Source organism: Nannobrachium achirus (genome assembly GCF_963921795.1).
Source record: "Nannobrachium achirus genome assembly, chromosome: 14".
NCBI classification, from domain to species: Eukaryota; Metazoa; Chordata; class Actinopteri; order Myctophiformes; family Myctophidae; genus Nannobrachium; species Nannobrachium achirus.
This window is the reverse complement of record NC_137821.1, coordinates 18,631,790-18,653,339: the sequence shown is the minus strand read 5'-3', so window position 1 is coordinate 18,653,339 and position 21,550 is coordinate 18,631,790. Positions and strand designations below refer to the sequence as shown.

General features: G+C 43.2%; 1 protein-coding gene across 1 annotated transcript in view; it reads left to right on the top strand.

The window, feature by feature from the left end:
- The window catches only part of LOC308297681 (pyruvate carboxylase, mitochondrial-like), a 550,569-nt gene that overhangs the window by 194,836 nt on the left and 334,183 nt on the right, over positions 1 to 21,550 (top strand). The gene's annotated exons all lie outside the window — the stretch shown is intronic.

Below are 21,550 nucleotides of genomic sequence, written 5' to 3'. Positions count from 1 at the left end.
TGTGTTGCAGACACAGTGCCGGTTCCCCCTTTAATGCAAACCTCATTATACCTATGGAGATCTTTGACCATCTGTTTGCCTCTGTCCATTTATGTCCATATATGGAGATATCTGTATCTGTCTGTCTGCAATCCATTTTATGCCCATATATGGGGGCATTCATTTTACTGCCGACGTCAACGTCAGCGTCGGACGCTCAAATTCGCCCCGGTTCATTTTTTGACGCCGTCCGACGCCGGCACGACGCCGTCATTTTGGTGGAGCCCTAGGGTAAGTAATAACAGGGTATATAGATTGTTAGCCCTTAGTTCGATTGCGGTCAAAGATTTAATGTACAAGAGAAATGTGTCCCATGAGATTGGGAATTTAAGTATTTTTCTAAATGGAGAAATGTTGACCAATCTTTTAACCAAGATGTCTCACTAATGAATGCGATTGTGGATCGAAAAAACAAATTTATTCGTGATTTAATGTACAAGAGAAATGTGTCCCATGAGATTGGGAATTTAAGTATTTTTCTAAATGGGTCTCAATAAATTTGTTATCGAGTTTGTAATGGGCTTGGGTTTCGAGCTCCAGCCCTATTGATGGGTAAAGTTTCAGTAAGTTCCAAGCTTCGTACCACTCAACAAGTGGCATCCCGAACACTTTTTTGTTTGTTTGTTTGTTTGTTTGTTTGCCTACCCAACAGTGGGTAGGCCTGGTGCATGAAAAGTTTGAAAACCACTGCAAGTAAGGGATCTAGAATGGGGGAGAGAGGGAGGGAGCCAGGAAGAGAAGTGTGTGCAGCACTGGGCATAAAAGCAATGGTGTAAAGTGACTAAGTACATTTAGTACTTTTACCTCTACTCCACTAGATTTCAGAGGTTTGTAGATCTGATTTTTTCAAAAGATTTTTATACATTTTATAAATTTGAAACCCATGAAATGGGGCATTCTGCATAATGATTACTTTCTACTTTTGGTACTTTAAGTACACTCTGATGCCAATACTTTTTACTCGACTTTTACTTGCAACAGAGTATTTCAACATTTCAGTATTGATACTTTTTTCTTGGGTGACAAAATACTTTTCCCACCACCGCATAGAACGGAGGGAAATGCAGGGGAAGCAATGCCAAATTAAAAGTGCGAGAGAACCACCCACATGAAATCATTTAAGTATCCCTTTCACCCATGATCCATAGACATTGGCTTTGACTGAGTAATCAGTCAGACAGACATAATGAAGACGCTCTGCAGCAGTGGAACAAGTACAGCCAGCTTTCAAGCATGTGTGGATTAAGGCTCCCATCTTATGGGCTCATCTGGGTTTCTCAATGGACTTCATTGAAAAGAGGGACAATCGGAGGGGGAAATTATGAGGGATATTACAAAGCTGGAGGGGAATTAGATGGTTTGGGCACGAGGCCTCTGTCCCAAAGCACACGCGTAGGACAAACTGTCCCTATTGCGTGCTGAAGTGGGAATATCGGATAATGTATTAAGACGTGTTGCAGATGTTGTCCCGATAGATGTCCTTCACTTCACCTTGTGCAGTTCTTCCTTGGTTCTGTGCGTTTCACCTTCGAGATAAACTTTTTTAGATGATGTCCTCATTTTTGCTTACGGTCAAAAGAAAATAATGGTCCCCAGAAATTTGAGGGAAAAAGGTTTACGGTAGTCCTTAAATGCACCTTGGTGTATTATTACTTGACACACAATGTTTATTATTACTTGACACACAATGATCCCTCCTTCTTTCCCTTCCTTTACTAAAACACTGAACATTGTACATGTTACTTTCAATTATGCCTCTGAAACACAGAGCTTCATGATACTCAAACAACTTGATTATACAAGTAACCATGCTGTACCAAGTAAAACATTTTTATTTCAGTGGAGCATTATGCGGATGAGCCAGTAACACCGTGAACAACGAGTCTAACTTAGACTAGTAACTAATTAACTAACTTGTGTTGCCGAACGATCAGAGACCTCCACCTACCGATGCATCTGGGGAATTTTAAACGCAAGGTACAGTAGTTGCTGGAACAGTGGCGGTAAGATAAGCTTGACACCCTCATTGCAGACATGATACCTTTCGGTCAGAATGCTTTCACTTCCAATCACTAAATTTACAAAAACATGTTATATTGATTGGCCTAACTTCATTTACCAATGTATCTGTAACCCTAACCCTAACCCAATGTAAATTGAAGAAGTTGGCAAATTGTAAATAGTTTGACTTTGTTACTTGACTTGAAATTGTGTCTTTAGTATACGCCTACAGTGATGTTAATAGGTTTTTAATGTAATGAGTCCCGGGACCCAAGGAGGGTCTTTCGGATGAGTCCCAGGGATATTTTATGGGTCCCACAAAAATTCAACGCGTCATGTCATTTTTGACAAAGTGCAGCATTTAACTTGAATTGGTTATTATATGGTTATTTACATTGTTTATCTTACAAAATACATACAAAAACGAATGAAACAATTAAACTATAATAGTACCTTGAGATGAAGAAGCACTAGGGATGGAGCTCGTTAATTTTTATTGATAATGAGCACCTTATCGATGTTGCTTATCGAGCCGGGCTTTTATCGAGCCCACTATTGAGCTTTTTTCTGTTATTTTGTGGAAAGACATGATGAGACACCAATATATATATATAATTACAGTACTATTCATGAATTAATAATAATAGCCTACTGTAAAACTATACTATAAACTATAGGCTAACATTTCCATGTCTCTCCTTTTTTTTTATACAGTAAATGCATATCTATTTTTTCCATTAAATACATTTGACCAGGGCCTTCAAATACAGTACTTTAACAGACAGAAGGCAAGTCAACCTTTTTATTTTTGGAAAATATTTGAAGAAACTAAATGTGTACCGTCTCTTTAACAGTGTAATTTATAATGCATAGTACGACGGTGTCACGCAACAAAAAAATACCCAATCAACAAGCTCAAACCGTGTCTGCTCGCACCGCGTTGTGATCTTGTACATCTGCTATTTTCGGTAGACTCAGAAGTCGCGCTGGCAACGCTACGGATTCATTCGCACGGAGCGATACATTATAACTCTATGGCAGTGATTTTGAGTGTCCCAAACGGATTATTATCGATGGAATCATTCATATTTTCAAGCACCACATACTGTGGGTGGAAGAGAACGGGTGTCGCGCTGCTTCAACAGCCCGCGTTGGAGTTGTTTCAACTCGTCTCAGACTAGCTCTGGTCCATAGCGTTAGTGGAGGAGAACTCCACTCCACTAACGCTATGGACCAGAGCTAGTCGCAGACGTGCAAAGTTATTGATTGCACTTGGGTCTTATGTGATGCATTATGGACAAGTGCCTGGCTCCGTCTGCCTTGTCGAAGACAGTGTTCCCTCCCGAGCATGATGTAACAACCGAGCTGCATATAGCCCATTGTATTTAGCTCTCCCCTTCCAAAAGGTAACCAAACTTTTTAGTGTTTCACGCGTTCCACCGTTGTTCCGCGGCACGCATGCACTTCCAAAGCACACAACTATCGATGACACATTGTACCTCCGGGCCCCCGGCCGCTATAGCAGCCCATGACGTGACGCTTACCCGATAACAGGCTCGACAAGCCAAACCCACGTTCGGTGGGGGAACCCTTCTTGGTGTATCACCTAACACGCTGTGCCACTATGGTCAGAGAGCGGCCCGGTGCTACGCTAAAACTAAGGCACCCATTGAATTCTGTGACCATGCATGGAGCACACAATAGCGTCGGTGGATTCCAAACACACACTGTCGTTAGTTCTATCGTCTGTTTTAAGACTTTCTACGCGGATTTCATTTGTGTTAACGTAGGGTACAGTAGCATGCCTTCACCCATGAACAATGGTGGCGTCTGTGGACTTTTTAAAATATATTTTTTTTCGCGACGTGGTAAATTATTTTCACGTGGACTCCAATGGAGGCGATGCGTCCGTGGGACCCCAGAACACTGACGTGAATGCGTCTCTAGGCAACGTGAATGCGTCAGAGACGCGGGATGCGCACGTAATGACGTCACTGCGCCTATAAACAGTGGTGCTTTGGGATTTTCTCTTCAGGGCGGACGGTCATTTATTGACGTCACATGCACGCGCGCGCACACGCCTCTAGAGGCAATTTAGAAAGAACGGATCTCAGCAGATCTAATGGTGGAAAAACTAAAACAACATTGTCTAGTCTTAATTACATTTGCATTGTTACTTAATATTATATTTTCTAGTTTCATTTCATTCCAAAAATACAGCGCTGCAGTAGAGAAACAAGTTTGCTTTGAACGAATCTCAAACAGCCTACATATGGAGCCATGAGGACTGGACGCACACACATGCACATGCTAGGTGTTAAAGTAGTATCCATATGAATACTAGGGTACTTGGGCTTGTGGGGGATGCACTGCAGACCACTTACTGGAAAACCTGGTAAACTTGTTATGCAAATATAGCCATTTCGTTAAAAACTGTAGGCTATATGGAGCGTCGTCACTCGAATCTATGGGGAGTTCTAGCATGCACACGCGCAAGCTCTGTTCCGTGCCGTCCATGCCTGTGGGAAATATATTGGCCACACGGCGTCCGGTCACGTCCGGCCTCGAAAGCGCTACTGCCTATAATAAAAGACCTGTATTTGACCTAGGAGTCTTATGTAAAGGAATAAAGGCTTTTCATCTGGAGAAAGGTGCATGTTCAAGGATGTAAAGGTCAAGAATAGTCATAAAATGCACACACTCTACCCGGACCTTTTCAACCCAGCTAGACATAGCATGTAATGGAATACCCTGATATAGACATGGATGTTAAGGTCCAACACCCATAAGCACTTACAGTAAAAAAAAAAGGCCTATATTTCAGTAGCTTTCATTCTCACTCGTTGTCAACACCTTTTCTTTGTTACATCTCCCTGGCAGGAGATGTCAGGTTGCCTTCTCTTTAAACAATCTGTCACGCTGCTCAAGCACAGTGTTGCTGATGTCTGCATATTGTAAGTGACTTTTTTCTGTAAAGTCGTTTGTAAATTATTGATAGTTCCGGGTTGTGATTTATTTTTTTATTTTTATTTTGGGGAATGGGTGGATCGGTGGATTAGTCGACTATTCGACTAATCGAGGTCAGGCCTACTAAAGTGTAGTTGCTTATTTTGTTTCCTAATGTTGTTTATATCAGTGGCTCTCAAACATTTTCACATCTAGGATGTAATCGTCCACATATCCCCATCTGAAAACATTTTGTGCCAGGGACAGATCTTTTATATTATAATGTTTCAAAAATATTTCAAATGTTTCACTTTAACATAATACAAGTACATAATAAGTACAGTGCAACTCAGGTCTGTTTTACTAAGTAGAGGGTCTGAGTGGTTAAACTGAAGTGATATTTTGCCAAATTCCACGGCACCCACATTGAGAAACCCTGCATTATACACACAGTTTCTCTAAGTAAAGTTTTGCTGCAGTGGAATGAACGGCATGAGCGATTAAGATCAAAATCTCTTGACAGCTTCCTATCATCAGCTTGATGTTATGGCACAGGGCTGTTCTCTGCAGTGGTGCACCGTGGGAAATGTGCAATGTTATCTTCACTGCACGGCGAGACGTGCTTGTAAATGTGGCTGATGACACATTACATATTGTACTGTAACCGCATGGTGTAAAGTGACAGATTGAAATATCCCAGAGACTTTAGTTGCACAAAGCCTGGTGTCACCATTGAGGACAAATAACAAAGATATGCTGGGGAGAGTCGGCATGCATTGTGCTGGAGCAATTAAATGATTATGCTGTTATCTGGTTTAAGACATGGGGCTTCGCAACGTAAAACAATGGCTTTTTTTTTGTTGGTCTAAATGAAGTGTGAGAAGAGGCGGACGCCAATACTCCCCAAAAATTGTCCACCACTGGAGAAAAAGTGACGCGCTGTGGCAAAATGATTGATGGAATAACAATTAAAATAGATTAGAGTCGTTTTTTTAAATGGATGTTAGGTTTGACAGAATGAGAACACTTTGACAACTCCTGTATTGTGGAGATATTGAGTCTTTTTTCTTTAAATGTATATTTTGCGATTTTCATGCTTTCTCTCAGATAGGTCAGTGTGGAGACGCAGGAAACCAACCCCATTTTCCTCTGACTTTAAAATTGATATAGCTTTTTTTTTTTCAAACTGTGCTCTTTTCACATATTTCTGTTAGTACAGTACATTGATCCCGGTGCAGGAACGGCTCTGAGAAAATTGGCACCGTATCGGTTTTTCAATCAAAAGGCCAGCCTTGGCAGCACTCGCGTTTCACGTATTGACCGTAAAATGTCAACATCAGTGGCGGGTGGCTGGTCCATGTGTGGCCCTATCCTCTCAACCATGGGCTGTGACTTCACACCCCGCCGCAAGCACACCAACACCCGTCCTCGCACCTCGCCCACTTTCTCTTATGTGTCAGACTGAGAAGCTGCCCTTTACATTAGAGATGTGTGCTTCTCAGACATGCCAGAGCTCACTGAATGGTCTGATACTTCTGATACTCTGGTGTTTCTCAACCTGGCGTCTGGAGGACTGTCACAAATATTACATAATTGTCTAATCACAATTAGGCCTATATATATTCTCTTTATTGGTATTTTCACAACCAGTGGTTAAGGTATTTTTACTTTACTTGTGTATTTCCAATGTCCAATTCCTTTACTTCTATTCCATTACATCTCGGATCCAAATATTGTACTTTTACTCCACGACAATTATTTGAAAACTTTGTTACTAGTTACTTTGCAGATATTAATTATAATGTTATTATTACCTGTAAGATGGCCTAAGGGCGAGAAGCGAACTCTCCCTAAAGGGCCATTTGTATGGTATGGAGTCTGTGAGGTCAGATGTAGAGGTATTAACCAGCTCCATATATGGACATTGCCAAATATGGGCATTCCCAGATATGCGCTTAATATTGATGACATCAGGGATCTCCATATATCATTGCCAGAACAGGCTGTCTTGGTCATTGAGTCAACAATGTGATGTCACAACAGGTCATAGACATTGAGGCGTTACCCACTGACACACTCGTACAGTAAGCATGTATATCGTTTTTTAGTAAGGCTGGGCGATATTAGGAAAACCTTCGATATTTGGTAAGGCTTGAATACCTCGATATCAATATTACTCACGATATTAGTAAAAACAATTGCATTTTATAGTTTTTAAAGTTTTTCTGCTTTAGGTCCACTGCCTGCATAACCCAGATAATGAATAGCATATCCATGCATGCATGCACACTGCACAGTGCACATAGAATAAAATAAATTAAATGCCTTATTTTGATTTTACAACAAGGTTTTGCTGAAATTACCACATCTGGTTACATATGGACTGCTTTTTTGCATGTGCTATGTGCATGTATAGTGTGTCTGTTAATTAATTTGACACATACACCATTACCTAATTTCAAGCCGTCTTCGTCGACAGTATACCTCGCATGTTGATACTTGGATATATCGATCGATATATTTTCGATATATTGCCCAGCCTTATTTTATAGTACAGCACCGTGTCGTACAGGAACAGGAAACTGTTTGTGTAAAGATGATCTCCTTTCACCAGAGGGTGTGTCTGCCTACACAATGTACTGCACTGTAGTTTAGTGTATACCAGAGGGCTCCATGTGGGCTGTTCCTCTCCGCTGTTTTAGCCACAGGGACTGTCTCTAGGCACTACCACTGCTCCACAGTCTGCCGCCTCTTGTTTTAGACAGGGAAACAATCGTCATGCACTGCACTCCCCTGTTAGCCCAAGGCGGTGGTTTTCAATGTGGGGGCTGTGACCTCAGGTGCGCCAATTGGAAAGAGGAGGGTGTTTGTGTGTGCGTGCGTAGTACTACAGTATAGTGTCGCTCTCAGGCAGAAACCTTGTGTCTCCCAAATTTGACATTTGTACGTTTTTTTCCGGAAAGTAGACTGTCGCGCAAAACTAGTGAAAATATCAGATCTACAAGCACACAACACTTCGCATCGCAAGGCGTTTTGTGCTTGTAAATCGGCTATTTTCACTATTTTAACTTTTTTGGTGCCATGATTTTTTCTCTTCAATGTCCCGCGATGCCATGGTCTCCATAGACTTCCATGTAATTTATAGTGCACGGATCGTGCACGCCCATGCCTAGATGATGCACCACGTGTGTGCAGACTGTTCACAGCTTTCAAACAAAAAAATCCGCTTGGAAATCCGTTCAGGCATTCATGATTTATCAGCCATGATGTTTTCTTCAGATGTAAACAAACATGGCTGCCATGTTTGAAAGAATGGGTTGGTATGGGGGTTAAACATGCAATTTCGCGATCGCGATCATGCCTAATATATTTCTGGAGGTCCAAAAAACATTTTTGAAAAAAAAAAAATGAAAAAAAAAAAATCTTTTTTCTTCAAAAAGGCCCAAACTCGGGAAACTCGGGGTTGGCACAGCAGTGGTACCAATACAAACTCGGGAAACTCGGGGTTGGCACAGCAGTGGTACCAATACAAACTCGGGAAACTCGGGGTTGGCACCATATGTGTTAAATTAAAAAAAAATAAAAAATTAAAATGATAAATACAAAACGGTTTTGGACATAAAAGCCTTCCACCCTACAACAGCGATATCTAACATGCATGTGTTTCGGTGTTGGAAGTCCAGGCAAATTGAAAATATGCAAACGATCCACACAGAAAGGTCCCAACAGTCAGGCCTCGGTGGGATTCCAACCGGGCTCCTTCTGATCGGCTCCAAAGTGTTGCCTGCATAAATCCTCACACACGGCGTTGCACTTGATAAGCCCGCGGCTCTTATCCCCTTATTGCATGTCCAAATGACAGACTGGAGGAGAGAATGACTCAGCTCTAATACAACACACTATTCCCTATGGTGTCGTAGAGATTCTTCCCCATTGGCCAAGGATAGAGACACAATGGTGTGTGTGTGTGTGCGCGTGCCTGAGTGCGTGCGTGATGCCTGGAAGAAGTGATAGAATGCTAGAAAAGATGGAGGAGAGAGACTGTGTGTTTGTGTGTGAAAGCAAGAGTGACGTTTGTGTGCGAGACGGAGATGGGCTGAGACGTTGTGCATGAGTGCATGATTCAGGATGAGGGCACATGTAGGGCGTTGCGTGCGCGTGTGTTGGGCAGAACTTTTGAATGTGCTGGTTAGCGTGCGCGTGCGTGTGTGTGTGCGTGCGTGCGTGCGTGTGCCTGTGTGTGATTAATGCCAGTCATACAGACACTTCACCCAGACAGAGAAACAATTGTGAATCTACTATTAGACTCTAGAGACAGACGGGAGAGAGAGAGAGACATTTCAAGAGGGAGGGAGAGAACGAGGGGGGGGGGGGTAGCAAGTGAGAGGAAGAGTCTGAGGAAGAATGAACAAGAGGGAGGGAGAGAGAGTAAAGCCTCTATCAGAGTCCAGGGTGAAGGGCTATTCACTTCACCGCAGTGTAGTTTTCTAGCTATCACCTAAAAATACATAACAAAGCCTAGGTGATAGCTAGGAAACTACAACGCGGTGAAGTGAATAGCACTTCACCCTGGACTCTGATAGAGGCTTAAGTGGAAGAGAGGAAGAGAAGGGAGCGAGAGAGTGGGCAAGATGGGACGAAGGCATGAAGTGAGTAGTAGTAGGGCTGTCACAATTATTACATAATCGTCTAATCGTGATTATTTGACATAATCGTCTAATCGTGATTATTTGACATAATCGTGATTATTTTTCATAATCGTCATAATCGTTTACATGTTGAAAATTGTTCATTTGTTTTTTTTTTTAAAGTCAAAAATAGTCAAAAAAGCAGATCTACAAGCTCACAGCGCGTCGCATCGCGACGCGTTGTGAGCTTGTAGATCGGCTATTTCCACTATCAATGTTCTTTTTTAAGCATAAAGTTGTCAAATATGCCACGTGCAACTTCAAAGCCTAAAAGCCGAAAAGAAATGTAATTGTCAACGACAAAAACACAATTAAATCGCGAATCGCAATTATTTGTGTGACAATTAATCGTCATGTAAAATGTCATAATCGTGACAGCCCTAAGCGAGAGACCAAGAGTGAAGAAGGAAGAGCGACAGAGAGAGGGAGGGGAAGAGTGAGAGGGATGGACAGAGCGAGCAGGACGGATGAAGGGGGAGAGAGAGAGAGGGAGAGTGAGGGAGATGGAGATGGAGATGGAGAATGCGTGAAAGGGCAGGGAGAGAAAGGTTAAGGGATCGGTGCAAAGAAACGAAAACAAAAAAGAGCAAGGGTCTTCAACAGGGGGTCCGGGACCCCTAAGGGGTCCTCAGAGTTACTACAAGGGGTCCTCCAAATCTTCCAATCTTTTTTTATAGTAGCAACTTGAACCCTAGTGTCCATATTCTGAGAACTGTAGCCAACAATAGCAGATCTAATGGCTCACAACTGAGTTGTGAGCTTGTAGATCGGCTATTTTTTGGCAAAGAGGTTTGGTGTAGAGGGGAAAAAGTACATAGTAAAAGGTCATGTTTATTTGGTAATGATGGCTCAAGTGGTTAAATATCTGAAAACGCAAATTGACATGAATCCAAAATACACCGATGATTGCGCTGTACTATATGGAACCTATGAAAAGGTTGTGGGGGTCTCTGCCTCATCTCTCTCTCAACTAAGGGGTCCTTGGCCTGAAAACTTTGAAATAGAGGAAGAAACAAAAATGAGTGCGAGGGAAATAGCATTGATAGAGAGAGAGATAGACCCCCTTCTATAATGTCCTCCCCTCCCTCTGTTGTTCATAGATAGAGAGAAATAGAAATCCCTCGATCTCCTCCCACTTTGGATCCCCAGTGTTCGCCGTCTGCGTTGGAGTGCAATTAATCAACCTGCATCTCCAGACATGACAAGGCGATGCCGCGACACTCGTTCCCCCCTGTGGGCGCATGATGTGCGCACAAATGCCCCTGGTGGTTTTCCCGTTTGTGCCGGTACTTGCTTTATTTTCACATGCACCCGTGCCTCGTTGCAATCGCCGCGGGTGTATCTGCATCTATACATGTGACCTGGTTGTGTGTGTGTGCGTGTGTGTTTGCTTATACTTGTGTGTCTCTCCACTGGCATTTCTGACACACTATTTGTTTACCATTGCCTGCGGTTAAATCCAGCCCCCTGGCAACCAGTCATCACTGGTGGTAGTAATTCGCAGCATGCTAGAATTAATTTGCAACATGCTCGGAACTGTCTGCTTCACTTAAGAGGGAGGGAGGGAGGGAGAGACGAACAGACAGACAGAGAGACAAACATTATTTGGTTTTAAGAGGGAGAGTAGGAATGAAATAGAGAAGGGGAGAGAGAGAGAGGGACATACCGTACATGATCGAGTGAAGGATTGAATTTAAAACTGCAATTTTGCTTAGGAGTTCTTCAGAGAGCTTCATTTGAGAGGCGAAGAGAGACTGAACTTAGACTAGATAGATACCGGCCAGGCCGGGTTGCCTACCCAACAGGGCTGTGTTGTGACCTGCATGTTATACCAGTGCCATCATGGGACAATTGGGACATAATCCCTTGTTTTTGTTCGATCCGGCCTGGCTGGGATAATAAAGACACTTTGTATCAAGCTACAAACAGTTTAGGAAGGTGGGAAGGGATGGATCCTTGTGGAAGAGAGAGAGAGAGCAAGAGAGAGAGAGAGAGAGAGGGTGATCGAAACAGGATAGGGGATGGAGTATAAGGTGGTGTAATGGTCAATTGGGCCAGGCGCGTGGGGAAGAAGGAACGTGAGAGCGGTTGGAGGGAGGAGAGATACGTATAGCAGGACATAATGAAATGTTGGCAAGGAGAGAGATAGTGAACGTGGAGAAACGGAGCGCTAATGAGGACAAATGGAACACACCTCACGTTGTCACGAAAGATGGAGAGACGGATAGTCGGGAGAGAGTGGGAGAAAGGGGAAACAGATGGAGTAGTCATGGGTTTGGTTGGAAGGGCTCATGAGGAGAGGGGGAAAGACGAGGATTGAGCGCTCACCGTGTGAGAATATGCTAACGCTAACAGGCGAGTTTGAAGGACAGCAGGTGGGAGTGGGTTCGCAGAGACCCACAGGACAGATGGAGACGTACGAGAGAGAGGGAGACGGTTAATGAGGACAAATATAAAGAGCACAGGGCGGATTGCAACGGCACATTTACAGCAACACACACACACCTGTGGCATACCAGCATCACGGGCAGATAGTGAGAGCTAGCTAATGAGAGCGCAGCGCCGATATGGCACATTGATATATGTCGGCAGAATCTGGGATGGTTCGGCATGTGGTACAGCTTACCAAACGCTAGACAAAAGCCTCACTTCATCACAAGCACTGTGCTGTTCGTAAACACACACGTTTTGAATGCTATGTTTTGGGCTCTGGATAATGATCATCATTTCCACCAACCTTTCGTTGTTGTCGGTGACGGGTGGAAACCTTGTATGTCCAAAACCGTTCTTTTTGTATTTATCATTTTAAAAATGATTTAAAATAGTGAAAATAGCCGATCTACAAGCACTCGCACCGCGAGGCGTTGTGTGCTTGTAGATCTGCTATTTTCACTAGTTTTGGGCGACAGTCTTGTATGATGAAGCAGGACTTTACTTTACTTTACTTTTCTACGAGAAAACGTACACATTTGAAACTAGGAGATACGAGGTTTCTGCCGACAGAGACGCTTTGAAAAATCGCTGAATATTCTGCATCGCTCCGAGCATTCAAAAGACGCCCACGGGTGTCCTAGGATATTTTAACATACCATAGGAAGATATCCTGTATTTTCTTCCCCTTCCAAAATAAAATAAGAAAACTGCACATTCATGTGTTAGAAAGCTGTATTTATGTGTTTACATGGACACACAAAACTGCTTGTTAAGAATTCCAGTTCGGGACCTTACGACCGCCAACTTCATGCATATTTGATATCTCCTGCTAAGTGAAGTCTCTTACTTGCTCAAAGAATGGAGGTACTCTGCCTTTATTTTTGTTTATTTATTTATTTATTGGGTACACACCTTATGTATATTTGATATTGTTTTGTTATTTGACCCTAACCCTAACCCTTTCCTCTTTCCCCCTCTTGCCCCAATGAGAATTCTCACTCTATTACATCCTTTTGCACATTTGAACTGCACCGGGTGGTCTTGACAGAGGACTACTTGTCGACAAATGAAAAAACGAAACATGTACCAAAAGTTATGGCACAAGCTCTTAAAAAGAGAGCACAACTAGTGAAGAATGTTGATCTCTTGGTACGTGAACACGCTTACCTCTAGCTACTTTAGTCTTGCCACAATTATCTTTGTCTGCAATAACCCTCACTTTGAAATGGACTGACATACAGTATGCATGATAGACAGATGAAGATAACCTTCAGTAGAAGATGCAGGCAACAAGTGAGACCATCAACGTAATATAATTCATGAATTAAACATCCAAAGGCAGGCAGCCGTGCCAAGGGCATTCTGTTTTCAGGATATCCGTCCGTCCGTCCGTCCGTCCGTCCGTCCGTCCGTCCGTCCGTCCGTCCGTCCATCCGTCTATCCGTCTGTCCATCCACCCGCTTGTCCGTCCATCTGTCCGTCCATCCCTCCATCCCAACCTTGTGAACACAATACCTCAGGAACCCTTGGGGGAATTTAATCCATTAAAACCAGGAAAGCATCATTGCTTTAGCTATTCAAAAATAGCAGATCTGCAAGCTCACAGCGCGCCTCTTGAAAGTGTGAGAACTACCGATTTAGAAGAGTAGAATCAGTTCTTAAAGGGTCAATGACATTTGACACAAACGTCCTCTTGGTCTCAGTGATCAACTGTAGAAGTATGTGGTCAAAAGATCAAGGTCTCTGTGACACATACATTCATTAAATCCATTCTAAGCCTTCTTTCACTGCATGTACTATCATGAGCATGTCAATGGGTGGCATGGGAGACATGCGAGGGCAATGCAGTGTTCCTAGTTTCAGGGAGGAATTCAAAGGCAGACGTGTCTGACTCCACGGTTCACCGGTCCGTGTCCACCACCGCATTACAAAAGAATGCTAACATTATCATGGCCCCTCAGACCCCCTTATAGCCTGAACGACCGCAATTACCACATTGTCTCGCCGCTGCCATGTGTGGCATGGGGGGACCCCTCACTTGACAGAACAAGGGTGCAGTAGTAGTTATAATGAGCCTGGAACCCGGGGCGAGAGACTTCCATGCATGTGGACTTGGGTCCCCACCTCCAGCACAGCGCTAAGAGCTGGTGTGTTTTAAGCCGTTTAGACCGGGAACATATAATTACTTTAACCATTAATACAAGCTGCGAGCTTGTAGATCTTATATTTTTGAGAAATCGTGAACATTTGACCCCATTCTATACATTTCTTTTAAATCCTTCTAAGGTTTTAGGAAAAACACATGTTTCTATGTCAGTGGTGCTCAAACTTTTCCATGTCAAGGACCCCCAAAATGATATGTATATTTAGCCACGGACCACCATCTCAAAATATTTAGTTCCAGGGACCCCAGAAAGATTCAAATTTTCACAACTTTTCAAAATAGCAGATCTACAAGCTTGTAACGCAGCTCTGCGTGCCGTTGCTGTGAGCTTGTATATCTGCAATTTTTCCAATAGCTAAAGTATTTAATAATTCCAGCAATTAAGGGGTTAATGAGCCTCAAACCTGGGGTGAGAGACTTCCATGTAGTATGTGGAGTGGCTCCGCGCCCACGGTACATTACCAAGAGCTGGGGGTGCTTTAATGAGGCTGGGTCCTTGGATGACAGCGAGACAGAGAGTACATTCAGGCAGGCTTGACAGCAGGGCCACTGTCGGGGAACGGAAGCCAAAAAGTAATGTTTCTGCAGAGCGACATGCACGCACGCCACGATGACCGCCAGCAATGCTGTTGGCTAGAGGATAGAGAGAGGGGAGAGTGACAGAGATGGAGAGAGAGAGGACATGTTATTGAGATGGAGGGGATGGAGGCGGCAACACAAGCGCGGCCCGGTGGCGAAAAGGGAGGTAAACGAGACGCCTGAGGGTTTCATTGTGACACGCATGGCAACGTCGCCTTGTTGCCATGCGCCAGACAAACAGGACAGGGCGAGAGAGCAAGAGGAATGAAAATGACTCAGTCTGGAACTGTAGGGGAAAAAAAGAAACATAGTGGTGTCAGAGCTTTGCAACGGATGAATGGGTGAATGGAGAAAAGGGAAGGTAATGAGGACACTGTTGTGTTTTGCGAGGGATCAGAAGCCAGCCGCCTGGATCATAAAAGAACCTCAGGAACTCGTGGCCCAACGTGCTCCGATGCCATGTGACCGTTCTGCATAACAGAGAATATGGTCTTGTAAACTCATGTCAGTCGATATCGCATGACACTAATCTAATATCTGTATGCAGCTCTGTGTCGCAGCGACAAACCGCAACATGCTGGAAAAGGAAAGGCAGGGATATTTGAGTCATAAAGTCATATTTTTTGTAGAGTTTATTGGAAGAGCAAAACAAAAAAAGGCAGAGGAGAAATTGTTTGTCGTCTGTGTTGCTGTGTCTCTGTGAAACGTGGTCCATTATGTTTGTCGAACAGCACACCGTTAGCCTGTCCTTGATTCACACTAAGTTGCACGCCTGTGTCGCACACCGAACATATCCGATGTACAGGCTCTCAGCGCATCACAGCGCGTCGCGTTGTGAACTTGTAGATCTGCTATTTTAGGTGCACAACACCGGCATGCAACTGAGTCTGAGTCATGCAGTTGTCCTTATCTGGTCATGGTGCTGCCCTTGGAGATCACACAGGGCAGATTGCAGGGTCCTGCCCATCCAGGCTAAGGCTGGTTGTTTTATCACTGATGTCAAGGCTCTCAGTGGAGGTATTACTGTGTGTGAGAGAGGGAGGGAGAGAGAGAGAGAGAGAGAGATTGTGTTATTGGTCACTTTGAACACTGACCAATAACACAATGCTGTGCAAAACCCTCTTCTACGGTATCAAGAGTACTGTTTCAGCCTCCGTTAGGATTCATTTGATAAAGTACACTAGCATTGCCCGCCTTTTCTTTTTTCTCACGGCATATGATGCTGTCAGTATGGCTTGAGTTCCTGGGGCCATGACATCTCCCTTTACACATTGGACCAACATTTTCATGTACTCAACGCAGATTATTTTGAAAAGAGGCAGAAGTGTGTTCGCCACGGCACACCGTCTTTGATGAAGCACATGACTCACCGCTTGAAGCACCATTGTGCTGATGCGATGTCACACCGCAAATGCTTCTGGATGCAAATGGTGAGCGCTGCAGTGTACAGTGAAGAGAGAGAGAGATAGCGAGGGAAGGATACGTGTAATGCTCGTTATATGACTGCTTTGCTGGATCAAGGATTCGCAGAGGATGATCAAAGTCATCTTGTCCTCGCTGGAAAATAATTAGAGACACATTGTCTCACACTGACACCAGGCAACACGTACCGAGGGGAAGCTGCATCACGTACAGTATGCATACGCATAGACACAAACAGGCGCATGCATGTGCATGCAAACGGGCACATTGATCGTAATTAAACATGTATGGGCCTACTACACACACTCATACACACACACACACACACACACACACACACACACACACACACATTCTCCTCATTATCCCGTTATCAAGACTCATTAGTTTGACAGGAATACAACATGGGCCTATATAAGCATCTGGGTAGCACTGGGGTCACATTCCGAATCAAACCACAGTGTGGTTTGATTCCTCCACAGCAGCGGTGGAAAAAAGTACTCACATGTTTTACTTAAGCGCAACACGTTGTGAGCTTGTAGATAAACTGGAAATAAAATACTCCAGTAAAGTAAAAAAAAAAAATCACACCCAGTATGAAGTGAGCGGTGCTATTTCTGAGTTAATTTCATAAAGTGTCCTGCGAAGCTTGGCCCATGTGACCCTCGGCGTACAACAAACTTTAAGTTCTTTGTTCCAAGATGTAGGCCAGATGTAGGCCACGCTTCACGTCCTGGACAAGATTTTGGAGCTTAGCTCCTTCCAGGAGCACTGCTCAAAAATACAGTAGGAGCGAGATCATTTAGCGACCTACAACCGGGTCGCGACGTGGTCGGTAGTTTTCAGCGACCGGGTCGCTAAATCGAGCGACCGGGTCGCTAAATCACCGACCGCGCCGCTAAATCGACCGACCCGGTCGCTAAATCTACCGACCTGCCTGCAGTTTTAGGTCGGTAGATTTAGCGACCCGGTCGGAAGATTTTGCGCCCCAGTCGGTCGATTTAGCGACCCGGTCGCTCGCTTTAGCGACGCGGTCGGTGATTTAGCGACGCGGTCGGTGATTTAGCGACCCGGTCGGGAGGTTGCGTGGCAGGTTAGCCTAACTGAGGTAACGGTCGGGAGGTTGCGTGGCAGGTTAGCCTAACTGAGGTAAGGTTACTGAGGTTAGGTTTAGGGTTAGGGTTAGGGTTAGGGTTAGTAGGTCGGTGGAAGCGACCACCGGTCGGTGGATTTACCTACCCGGTCGCTGGATTAGCGTCCCAGTCGGTGGAATTAGCGTCCCGGTCGATGGAATTAGCGTCCCAGTCGGTCGATTTAGCGACCCGGTCGCTCGCTTTAGTGCCGCGGTCGGTGATTTAGCGACCCGGTCGCTCCATTTAGCGACCCGGTCGCTCGCTTTAGTGCCGCGGTCGGTGATTTAGCGACCCGGTCGCTCCATTTAGCGACCCGGTCGCTCGATTTTGCGACCCGGTCGCTGAAAACTACCGAACACGTCGCGACCCGGTTGTAGGTCGCTAAATGATCTCGCCCTCTCTCCAAAAATACCTCAAAACTTTACTTAAGTACAGTATTGAGTACAAGTACTTGCTCCATGGTGCCTCCAACTTGGCCATGCGCTCCAACGTACGTGTGTGCGTTGGTTACACGTGTGTACTGTATACATACAGTGTGTGCTCACACAAATTAGTCATGTGGATTGGCTCCTATTGCCTTGTGGCCTGTGATGTAAACCTAAAGGGCCACTTCAACTTTTAGTTCCAGTTTCAAGTGGATGTGTCGCTATGGCAGGTTTATTTTTTATTTCGATTATTTTCAGAGATGGGTTTGGGATTGGAATTGATGAGATTTTCTTCATACTGTACCAATGCCTTTAGCCGCTTATACGATGTTTTGACTCCCTTAATTGATTCCTGCAAAATGTTCTATGCGGAAAAAGAGTGGGCTTACATAGGTTTTCGACTGTTGTGAGAAAATGTGACAGAGGTTTTAGGCACATTGAGAGGCGGAGGAGATGAGTGAAGTATTAGGATGGATAAAGTGCCACCTGAGGATGTCAGGAGTGCTACAGAGATGAACGTTGGAGACAGTCAGGTGTTGCAAAAGAGGAGCTACCTTAGGAAGGGAAGAGGGAGGAAACGAGGGCAAATGAGATGGATGTGTGAGAGGAAAAAACTTGCTTACTCTTGCAAGATTTCTTCATGTTGCATTTGTCCCCTGGGACTTGTGGCGGTGACCAATGTGTCAGAGAGGATCTTGAAGTCCACCTAATGTAGAAGGAAAGTCATGCCACATAATCCTTTACTTCCCAATTTAAAATATTTGCTTGAAACCAAGCACATTTCCTTTGATTTAGATCTGTCAGAAAATAGGAAAAGATGTTGACAATGATACTGTACAGCAGCGCTATTCAACCTGTGGCCCCTGCTGCATGTCTATGCGACCCATCATGGTCATACCAATAGAATATATTTTGTCTAATTTCAGTGTGTCATTTTCAGTTTCTCTCCAAAACCAATAGGAAACCATTTTTGACTTGTTTTATACAAGACATTTTTGCTAATGTGTTGTTCCAAAAGAAGTCATCATTAATCTTAATCATTCCATGACAATATTTTTGTTCAATGAGGTTTGACCTTATAGATGGAAATGTGGCTGTTTTCTATGTGTTTCCTTAATTTTTAGACTACTCGTGTAGTAGTGTGTTACAAAATCATTGTCTAAATGTCCAAAATAGACCGTCATTTTTAGCTTGCAGCCCTTGGTCTTTTTGTAATTTGCTGAGTGGCCTCTGAGCCATCTCAAGTTGAGTAGCCCTGCTGCACAGTATATAAAGCAACAAATAATTAAACCAAGCCAATAACATTTTTACCATTCACATTGGAGGCCACACCGGGACAAAGTTCACGCTGTGTGCTGTGCAAGTGTGCATTCATTCCTTTTTAATTAAAACGTCTTTTGGCGTTAGCCCTCATGAGTGAATGAGAGTGGGTGAGGAAGGCATATTGTGCCTGGTCACAGAAACACTCACTGAAATGTTAATGGGTCCCTTGGTCTGTTAAGTCTTATTTTTCATCCCTCATTGAAACCAATAGGCTCCAAGCTAGCAATGTAGGAACCTTGTTTTTGTCGCTGGGAATTATGTGGTGATATTGGAATTCAAAATGTCACAGTGTCCATCTGTGGCCTCTGTTAAATGAAACTAACGAGCGTCATTAGCTGCAACCTAACCGTTTGTTAATTTTAATTTTTCTGCTACAATGGGGAAATTGAAAATGTCATGGTGTGATTTAACTAATCCCTGGCTCTCAAGGCAGGAGTTATGCAAGTAGTGAGGCGAGGAAAGTTTTATTTGTGTTGCATATTTTAACAAGTAAATTCAAAGTGCTTGCATAAATATTAAATAAGAGCATAAACACGGTGCAAAATGTAAAAGGACATTTTAATTGAAAATGTTACGTTAAAGAATAGTTAATAATAATGATAATAATAAACAAGAATCAATTATATAAATGTTAAAGATTTAAAGATGACATAAGTAATAGACATTGAAGAATCAAATAGTGTCAAAAATTACAATTACTATTGTCAAATGATCTTTCAGAAACCGGATGAAATTTAGACTACTACTGTACACTGTCACAATATTATTATAATATTCATATTATAATCAAAATCTACAGTAACCAGTAACTAAAGTTTTCAAATAAATGCTTTGGAGTAAAAGTACAATATTTAGATCTGAGATGTTGTGGAGTAGAAGTAAAAGTAAATGTACTTAGTTACTTTACACCACTGGTGTCTTATTACATTTTCTGTGATATGGCCTCGCCTTTTCTTTCCTTTTTTGTCCCCGTTTGATTTGTGCATTTCTGCGTAGCTTACTGCTCTGTGCATGTTTGTGTTTAAGTGGTTCTGATGTTGTGTAGCCTACTGAATATAGGGAAGTGCAAATTCTGAAGTTGTCTTTGATGGGGATGTGATTTTCCCATGATAGGCTACGTTACTTCAATGCATGACATATACTGTAGCCTTTCCCTTTGATACGTTTTGGTCTGTTTTGTACTTGCCAGAAAAGTTAAATAAAAACATTGACCACAAAATAAAATGAGAGAATACAATTCAGTGCAGCACCAGCATTAAAAATAACGGTAAAAGGCAGCAGCATATGGAAAGATCTTCAGCTTTAAAAAAGAACATAATGGTGGTAGACCTGCAGTTTTCCAGGATTGTGTTCCAAATAAGTGGTGCATAGAAATGTAACAATTCTTCTTCACATTTAGTTTGAACTATGTCAGTGGTTTTCAACTTGTGGTCTGGGGACCACCAGTGGTGCTTGAGGGGGTTACAGGTGGTCCCCAGCTAAATGATGGAGAGTTGGTAATGGACCCTTATAGATCTTTAACTCTTGAGAATGTAAAATGATGGTTTCATTTGACATTCTCAAGAGTTACATTATTGTTTAATTCAAGACAATTCTGAGTGGCACATCCAATAATTGATTTGTTCAATGCTATTACTCAGTGCTTGTATTTGACCATACTGTAGTACCCTGGTTATATGGTTATGAGTTCTTCCCCCATAATAAATAGAACACAGGTGTTCCAAACTCCTGGTTGGCTTTTGCATTATATGTAGCATTAAAGGAAAAACGGACGCTAAAATAAAAATAATGTTTCGAAAATATTGTATAAAAAAGATTAGCTTTTTGTGGTCATTTTTGCATTGAAACACATATATGAATCTTAATCTTTTTTATAAAATATCTTTGACATTATTTTTATTTTGGTGCCATGGCATTGGTCCGAAGGTTCATTAGTCCGAATTTGTTAAGAATACTATGCCTAAGTCTAACCCTAACCCTAACCTCAGTAACCCTAACTAAATTCGGAATAATGAACCTTCGGACTAATGAACCTCCGGACTTATGGGCAGTCCCCTTTATTTTAGCGTCTGTTTTTCAAGAACAAGTTTAAGTCTGAGGTCCAATTTTGTACAAAATTACTTCTAGTTCTAACCAGGCCCTCCTGTGCGTGACTCATCCACTTCTCAGCACGGCCCCAGTTGTTGAAAATGTCAGCCCCATATCTGGTTGTGAATTGGATCTCAGGATGATTGGTTCCCCTTTTTAGTACAGCGGTGCCGCCAGCTAACTTTGGGCTTGGTTTTGAAGTACCACAGAGTACTTCAAAATGCAACGCTACTTGTTCACCACCTGTCCCTCTTCATCAGCAATCACCGCTATACCCTTCTTTCTCCAAATTAATTCCTGATTTTAATT